The sequence below is a fragment of the Lethenteron reissneri genome, chromosome 1 (genome assembly GCF_015708825.2).
Source record: "Lethenteron reissneri isolate LAM-NWPU_2019-01 chromosome 1, ASM1570882v1, whole genome shotgun sequence".
Taxonomy (NCBI): Eukaryota; Metazoa; Chordata; class Hyperoartia; order Petromyzontiformes; family Petromyzontidae; genus Lethenteron; species Lethenteron reissneri.
In genome coordinates this window covers 7,188,336-7,198,275 of record NC_083779.1, presented here as the reverse complement: position 1 = coordinate 7,198,275, position 9,940 = coordinate 7,188,336, and positions in this window count along the sequence as shown.

Below are 9,940 nucleotides of genomic sequence, written 5' to 3'. Positions count from 1 at the left end.
TGCTGTTGCTGATGGTGACAATGACAATGATGGTGGTGTTGTTGTTGATGTTGTTGTTGATGGGGACGCGAGGTGGTGCAGAGCCACGCGGGGACCCAGGTTTCGCGCCTCTCGGCCACGACCACTTATAGCGGCGGGGGGGGGGTGAGCAGGCGAAGTTGTCAAACTTATACAATAACCACGCGCTTAATTTATTTTTTAAAATGTAAAAGAGTAATACATTAAACTAAGTGCGCGGAATATTTGTTTTTTAATTGAGCGAGGAACTACGCGTACGTCTATCCGTGCGCGCCTGTGAATGGGTTCGTCCCGCGCCGGGTGGCAAAGGTGGTGGGGGGGCGCACGGCCACAGCTTCTGTATAAGCAACATTAAAGTGCGACTTTAAAAACAAAACCCGTTATTCACGCAGCGTGAAATAAAGTGATACGTCAACAACAACAAAACCCACTACGCACAACTCACAAGAACACCCCACTCCCTCCTCGAAAACATGCACAGAAACATATCTGCAATGTATCACTTTATTTTGACTTTGCACGATTGTACATCGGGGCTGTGGAGGAATTAAACAGCCACACTTGGCTGGTAATGGCTTCTGTTTATTCTCTCTGCACGCCAGTTTACCGTACGGCGGATTCCTGCATGAGGACGATCGTCCGAACCGTCTTTTCTCGGGTCATCTCGCCTGTAGCTGTGGTGCAAGGCTGACAATAGCGCACATCGTTGAAGATTGCTCGGTGCAAATTCACAAGCTGAATAAGACCCGATCTCAACTCTAGACATTGACCCTGAGACCCGGTCTCAACTCTAGACACTGACCCTGAGACCCGGTCTCTACTCTAGACACTGACCCTGAGACCCGGTCTCTACTGTAGACACTGACCCTGAGACCCGGTCTCTACTCTAGACACTGACCCTGAGACCCGGTCTCTACTCTAGACTCTGACCCTGAGACCCAGTCTCAACTCTAGACACTGACCCTGAGACCCGGTCTCTACTCTAGACACTGACCCTGAGACCCGGTCTCTACTATAGACACTGACCCTGGGACCCGGTCTCAACTCTAGACACTGACCCTGAGACCCGGTCTCAACTGTAGACTCTGACCCTGAGACCCGGTCTCTACTCTAGACTCTGACCCTGAGACCCGGTCTCTACTATAGACACTGACCCTGAGACCCGGTCTCAACTCTAGACATTGAGACCCTGAAACCCGGTCTCTACTCTAGACTCTGACCCTGAGACCCAGTCTCTACTCTAGACACTGACCCTGAGACCCAGTCTCTACTCTAGACACTGACCCTGAGACCCGGTCTCAACTCTAGACACTGACCCTGAGACCCGGTCTCTACTCTAGACTCTGACCCTGAGACCCAGTCTCTACTCTAGACACTGACCCTGAGACCCGGTCTCAACTCTAGATGCTGACCCTGAGACCCGGTCTCTACTCTAGACTCTGACCCTGAGACCCAGTCTCTACTCTAGACACTGACCCTGAGACCCGGTCTCTACTCTAGACCCTGACCCTGAGACCCGGTCTCAACTCTAGATGCTGACCCTGAGACCCGGTCTCTACTCTAGACTCTGACCCTGAGACCCGGTCTCTACTGTAGACACTGACCCTGAGACCCGGTCTCTACTCTAGACTCTGACCCTGAGACCCAGTCTCAACTCTAGACACTGACCCTGAGACCCGGTCTCTACTCTAGACTCTGACCCTGAGACCCGGTCTCTACTATAGACACTGACCCTGGGACCCGGTCTCAACTCTAGACACTGACCCTGAGACCCGGTCTCAACTCTAGACTCTGACCCTGAGACCCGGTCTCTACTCTAGACTCTGACCCTGAGACCCGGTCTCTACTCTAGACTCTGACCCTGAGACCCGGTCTCTACTCTAGACATTGACCCTGAGACCCGGTCTCTACTCTAGACTCTGACCCTGAGACCCGGTCTCTACTCTAGACTCTGACCCTGAGACCCGGTCTCTACTATAGACACTGACCCTGGGACCCGGTCTCAACTCTAGACACTGACCCTGAGACCCGGTCTCAACTCTAGACTCTGACCCTGAGACCCGGTCTCTACTCTAGACTCTGACCCTGAGACCCGGTCTCTACTATAGACACTGACCCTGAGACCCGGTCTCAACTCTAGACATTGAGACCCTGAAACCCGGTCTCTACTCTGGACACTGACCCTGAGACCCGGTCTCTACTCTTAACTCTGACCCTGAGACCCGGTCTCAACTGTAGACTCTGACCCTGAGACCCGGTCTCTACTCTAGACACTGACCCTGAGACCCGGTCTCAACTCTAGACACTGACCCTGAGACCCGGTCTCAACTCTAGACACTGACCCTGACACCCGGTCTCTACTATAGACACTGACCCTGAGACCCGGTCTCAACTCTAGACATTGAGACCCTGAAACCCGGTCTCTACTCTAGACACTGACCCTGAGACCCGGTCTCTACTCTAGACTCTGACCCTGAGACCCGGTCTCTACTATAGACACTGACCCTGAGACCCGGTCTCAACTCTAGACATTGAGACCCTGAAACCCGGTCTCTACTCTAGACTCTGATCCTGAGACCCAGTCTCTACTCTAGACACTGACCCTGAGACCCGGTCTCAACTCTAGATGCTGACCCTGAGACCCGGTCTCTACTCTAGACACTGACCCTGAGACCCAGTCTCTACTCTAGACACTGACCCTGAGACCCGGTCTCTACTCTAGACTCTGACCCTGAGACCCGGTCTCTACTCTAGACACTGACCCTGAGACCCGGTCTCAACTCTAGACACTGAGACCCTGAGACCCGGTCTCTACTCTAGACACTGACCCTGAGACCTGGTCTCTACTCTAGACACTGCCCTCAGACCCGGTCTCCACTCTAGACTCTGAGACCCTGAGACCCTGTCTCAACTCTAGACTCTGACCCTGAGACCCGGTCTCTACTCTAGACTCTGACCCTGAAACCCGGTCTCAACTCTAGACTCTGACCCTGAGACCCGGTCTCTACTCTTAACTCTGACCCTGAGACCCGGTCTCAACTGTAGACTCTGACCCTGAGACCCGGTCTCTACTCTAGACACTGACCCTGAGACCCAGTCTCTACTCTAGACACTGACCCTGAGACCCGGTCTCAACTCTAGACTCTGACCCTGAGACCCGGTCTCTACTCTAGACGCTGACCCTGAGACCCGGTCTCTACTCTAGACACTGACCCTGAGACCCGGTCTCTACTCTAGACACTGACCCTGAGACCCGGTCTCTACTCTAGACTCTGACCCTGAGACCCGGTCTCAACTCTAGACTCTGACCCTGAGACCCGGTCTCTACTCTAGACGCTGACCCTGAGACCCGGTCTCTACTCTAGACTCTGACCCTGAGACCCGGTCTCTACTCTAGACACTGACCCTGAGACCCGGTCTCTACTCTAGACTCTGACCCTGAGACCCGGTCTCAACTCTAGACACTGACCCTGAGACCCGGTCTCTACTCTAGACACTGAACCTGAGACCCGGTCTCTACTCTAGACTCTGACCCTGAGACCCGGTCTCTACTCTAGACACTGACCCTGAGACCCGGTCTCTACTCTAGACTCTGACTCTGAGACCCGGTCTCAACTCTAGACACTGACCCTCAGACCCGGTCTCTACTCTAGACACTGACCCTGAGACCTGGTCTCTACTCTAGACACTGCCCTCAGACCCGGTCTCCACTCTAGACTCTGAGACCCTGAGACCCGGTCTCAACTCTAGACTCTGACCCTGAGACCCGGTCTCTACTCTAGACTCTGACCCTGAGACCCGGTCTCTACTCTAGACTCTGACCCTGAGACCCGGTCTCTACTCTAGACTCTGACCCTGAGACCCGGTCTCTACTCTAGACTCTGATCCTGAGACCCGGTCTCTACTCTAGACTCTGACCCTGAGACCCGGTCTCTACTCTAGACTCTGACCCTGAGACCCAGTCTCTACTCTAGACACTGAGACCCTGAGACCCGGTCTCTACTCTAGACACAGAACCTGAGACCCGGTCTCTACTCTAGACTCTGACTCTGAGACCCGGTCTCTACTCTAGACTCTGACCCTGAGACCCAGTCTCTACTCTAGACACTGAGACCCTGAGACCCGGTCTCTACTCTAGACACAGAACCTGAGACCTGGTCTCTACTCTAGACACTGAGACCCTGAGACCTGATCTCTACTCTAGACACTGAACCTGAGACCCGGTCTCAAATCTAGACATTGACCCTGAAACCCGGTCTCTACTCTAGACTCTGACCCTGAGACCCGGTCTCAACTCTAGACTCTGACCCTGAGACCCGGTCTCTACTCTAGACTCTGACCCTGAGACCCGGTCTCTACTCTAGACTCTGACCCTGAGACCCGGTCTCTACTCTAGACACTGAGACCCTGAGACCTGATCTCTACTCTAGACACTGAACCTGAGACCCGGTCTCAAATCTAGACATTGACCCTGAAACCCGGTCTCTACTCTAGACTCTGACCCTGAGACCCGGTCTCAACTCTAGACTCTGACCCTGAGACCCGGTCTACTCTAGACTCTGACCCTGAGACCCGGTCTCTACTCTAGACTCTGACCCTGAGACCCGGTCTCTACTCTAGACTCTGACCCTGAGACCCGGTCTCTACTCTAGACTCTGACCCTGAGACCCAGTCTCTACTCTAGACTCTGAGACCCTGAGACCCGGTCTCTACTCTAGACACAGAACCTGAGACCCGGTCTCTACTCTAGACACTGAGACCCTGAGACCTGATCTCTACTCTAGACACTGAACCTGAGACCCGGTCTGTACTCTAGACACTGAGACCCTGAGACCTGATCTCTACTCTAGACACTGAACCTGAGACCCGGTCTGTACTCTAGACTCTGACCCTGAGACCCGGTCTCTACTCTAGACTCTGACCCTGAGACCCGGTCTCTACTCTAGACACTGAACCTGAGACCCGGTCTCTACTCTAGACACTGAGACCCTGAGACCTGATCTCTACTCTAGACACTGAACTTGAGACCCGGTCTCAAATCTAGACATTGACCCTGAAACCCGGTCTCAACTCTAGACTCTGACCCTGAGACCCGGTCTCTACTCTTAACTCTGACCCTGAGACCCGGTCTCAACTGTAGACACTGACCCTGAGACCCGGTCTCTACTCTAGACTCTGACCCTGAGACCCGGTCTCTACTCTAGACTCTGACCCTGAGACCCGGTCTCTACTCTAGACACTGACCCTGAGACCCGGTCTCTACTCTAGACACTGACCCTGAGACCCGGTCTCTACTCTAGACACTGAACCTGAGATCCGGTCTCTACTCTAGACTCTAACCCTGAGACCCGGTCTCTACTCTAGACACTGACCCTGAGACCCGGTCTCTACTCTAGACACTGAACCTGAGACCCGGTCTCTACTCTAGACGCTGACCCTGAGACCCGGTCTCTACTCTAGACGCTGACCCTGAGACCCGGTCTCTACTCTAGACACTGAACCTGAGACCCGGTCTCTACTCTAGACTCTGACCCTGAGACCCGGTCTCAACTCTAGACGCTGACCCTGAGACCCGGTCTCTACTCTAGACACTGAACCTGAGACCCGGTCTCTACTCTAGACACTGACCCTGAGACCCGGTCTCTACTCTAGACTCTGACCCTGAGACCCGGTCTCAACTCTAGACTCTGACCCTGAGACCCGGTCTCTACTCTAGACACTGACCCTGAGACCCGGTCTCTACTCTAGACTCTGACCCTGAGACCCGGTCTCAACTCTAGACACTGACCCTCAGACCCGGTCTCTACTCTAGACACTGCCCTCAGACCCGGTCTCCACTCTAGACTCTGAGACCCTGAGACCCGGTCTCAACTCTAGACTCTGACCCTGAGACCCGGTCTCTACTCTAGACTCTGACCCTGAGACCCGGTCTCTACTCTAGACTCTGACCCTGAGACCCGGTCTCTACTCTAGACTCTGACCCTGAGACCCGGTCTCTACTCTAGACTCTGACCCTGAGACCCAGTCTCAACTCTAGACACTGACCCTGAGACCCGGTCTCTACTCTAGACACTGACCCTGAGACCCGGTCTCTACTATAGACACTGACCCTGGGACCCGGTCTCAACTCTAGACACTGACCCTGAGACCCGGTCTCAACTGTAGACTCTGACCCTGAGACCCGGTCTCTACTCTAGACTCTGACCCTGAGACCCGGTCTCTACTCTAGACTCTGACCCTGAGACCCAGTCTCTACTCTAGACTCTGAGACCCTGAGACCCGGTCTCAACTCTAGACACTGAGACCCTGAGACCCGGTCTCTACTCTAGACACAGAACCTGAGACCCGGTCTCTACTCTAGACACTGACCCTGAGACCCGGTCTGTACTCTAGACACTGACCCTGAGACCCGGTCTCTACTCTAGACTCTGACCCTGAGACCCGGTCTCTACTCTAGACACTGAACCTGAGACCCGGTCTCTACTCTAGACACTGAGACCCTGAGACCTGATCTCTACTCTAGACACTGAACCTGAGACCCGGTCTTTACTCTAGATCCTGAGACCCTGAGACCCGGTCTCCACTCTAGACTCTGACCCTGAGACCCGGTCTCTACTCTAGACATTGAGACCCTGAAACCCGGTCTCTACTCTAGACCCTGACCCTGAGACCCGGTCTCAACTCTAGACACTGAGACCCTGAGACCCGGTCTCTACTCTAGACACTGACCCTGAGACCCGGTCTCCACTCTAGACACTGACCCTGAGACCCGGTCTCTACTCTAGACACTGAGACCCTGAGACCCGGTCTCAACTCTAGACATTGAGACCCTGAGACCCGGTCTCTACTCTAGACACTGAGACCCTGAGACCCGGTCTCTACTCTAGACACTGACCCTGAGACCCGGTCTCTATTCTCGACGCTGAGACCCTGAAACCCGGTCTCTACTCTAGACTCTGACCTTGAGACCCGGTCTCTACTCTAGACACTGACCTTGAGACCCGGTCTCCACTCTAGACACTGACCCTGAGACCCGGTCTCAACTCTAGACACTGATCCCGTAACCTGGTCTCAACTTAGGACACTGATCCCGTAACCTGGTTTCAAACACTTGAATAATTTTGTTTTATTGTAGAGGGACAGATATATATACAATTGGGTAATTGGATGAAAACGATCTCGATGCGTCGAGGATCGCAGAACTTGGGCAATTGTTTGGGAGCGCCGGCTCACCACGTGGCCACTAACTTGTGATTCCTCCTCGCGCCCCCGAGTTGTTCTCTCGCAGAGGCAGCGAACGCCGTGCGGCCAATGTCAGGTTGTGTCGTGCGTTCTATCCACGTTAGGGGCTGTCCATAAATGACGTCACGCACCTAGAGGGATGGGGGGTCAGACATTTGTGACGATGTGTGACGAGGGGGGGGGTTTGAGAAATGTGACGTCACATCAAAATGCGCAACTTTAAATAAATATAGACAACACGTTCTACTTAATTAAATTGACTTTTTAATAAATGTTTTCTCCTACAACATCAGAGTGCAGCGGCACATTAAATACGCACTACAATGACAATAGTTTAAAGCGATTTGAAGCATGTTTTATTTTTTGGGGGGGGCAGAGCTTTGTGACGTCATATTTGAGGGGGGGGTCTGACTTTTTGTGACGCCGTGTGACGATGGGGGGGGGGGGGGTCAAAAATCGTCCAAAAATCACGTGACGTCATTTATGGACGGCCCCTTATGGTCATTTTTATGGTCATTGACAGTTTGCCTTGAGAGCTAACCCCACTCTTCCTGAAGACGACCGCTTGTGTTGCGATCGAAACGTCGTAGTTGTTTTGTTATTTTTTTATTATTTTCTTTGAACCAATCTACGTGACTTTACCGAAAGACCCAAGCATATAATGATATTATCATTCAAATCTAGAATGATAATTCTGTTGAGAATTCATCCAAAGGGGTTGGACCATTTAATGGGCGGGGCTAGAGGAGGAGGGTGGGGGGGGGCAATTATAAACAAGCCCCGCCCCGCTACGTTGCAGCCAACCAATGGAGAGCGGTGGAGAGAAGAGGGGGGGGGGCAATTATAAACAAGCCCCGCCCCACTCCGTTGCAGCCAACCAATGGAGAGCGGTGGAGCGAAGAGGGGGGGGGGCAATTATAAACAAGCCCCGCCCCGCTACGTTGCAGCCAACCAATGGAGAGCGGTGGAGAGAAGAGGGGGGGGGGGCAATTATAAACAAGCCCCGCCCCGCTACGTTGCAGCCAACCAATGGAGAGCGGTGGAGCGAAGAGGGGGGGGGGCTCGGTGCGGGGTTTCCTAGGGCCCGCGGCAGGGGTACCCCCCCCCACCCCCCGAAAACCGCCTCACACCCGTGCAGTGCATGTGAATCTAGAGGTTTTTTACCTTTGTGGCATTTCTTATTAGAATATATTAATTTTATTATTCATTTTAAGCCAGGATTTTTTTTACTTGAAGGTGCATTTTAGGATGATCTTATTTTCAATACATTTATTAATTACCGGTGCTTGATTGGTTGCAAAAAATGTGATTATTTCCCTTTTTGATTAGCCATGAAAATTTCGTGTTATCCCATTCACTTTCAGCGTGAACGAATTTCGCTGAGGGAGTTGTTACGTAACCGGCCGCGGCTGCATGAAGTCTGAACGAACGGTGTGGGCCCGCACACGCTGAGGGGATTAATTGCAATCCGGTGCTTTAGTGATTCTATGAAGTTTGATGACGTCATCCAGCAGTGGATTGACCATGGCTGCTGATGATGATGGGGGTGTCAGGATGACGTCATCCAGCAGTGGATTGACCATGGCTGCTGATGACGATGGTGTCAGGATGACGTCATCCAGCAGTGGATTGACCATGGCTGCTGCTGATGGTGGTGTGAGGATGACGTCATCCAGCAGTGGATTGACCATGGCTGCTGCTGATGAAGGTGTCAGGATGACGTCATCCAGCAGTGGACTGACCATGGCTGCTGCTGATGGTGTCAGGATGACGTCATCCAGCAGTGGATTGACCATGGCTGCTGAAGATGTCAGGATGACGTCATCCAGCAGTGGATTGACCATGGCTGCTGCTGATGATGGTGTCAGGATGACGTCATCCAGCAGTGGATTGACCATGGTTGCTGCTGATGGTGGTGTCAGGATGACGTCATCCAGCAGTAGATTGACTATGGCTGCTGATGATGGTGTCAGGATGACGTCATCCAGCAGTGGATTGACCATGGCTGCTGCTGATGGTGGTGTCAGGATGACGTCATCCAGCAGTGGATTGACCATGGCTGCTACTGGGGGTGTCAGGATGACGTCATCCAGCAGTGGATTGACTATGGCTGCTACTGGGGGTGTCAGGATGACGTCATCCAGCAGTGGATTGACCATGGCTGCTGATGATGATGTCAGGATGACGTCATCCAGCAGTGGATTGACCATGGCTGCTGATGATGTCAGGATGACGTCATCCAGCAGTGGATTGACCATAGCTGCTGATGATGTCAGGATGACGTCATCCAGCAGTGGATTGACCATGGCTGCTACTGGGGGTGTCAGGATGACGTCATCCAGCAGTGGATTGACCATGGCTGCTGATGATGATGGTGCCAGGATGACGTCATCCAGCAGTGGATTGACCATGGCTGCTGATGATGATGGTGGTGTCAGGATGACGTCATCCAGCAGTGGATTGACCATGGCTGCTGCTGATGATGGTGTCAGGATGACGTCATCCAGCAGTGGATTGACCATGGCTGCTGCTGATGATGGTGTCAGGATGACGTCATCCAGCAGTGGATTGACCATGGCTGCTGCTGATGATAGTGTCAGGATGACGTCATCCAGCAGTGGATTGACCATGGCTGCTGATGATGGTGCCAGGATGTCATCATCCAGCAGTGGATTGACCA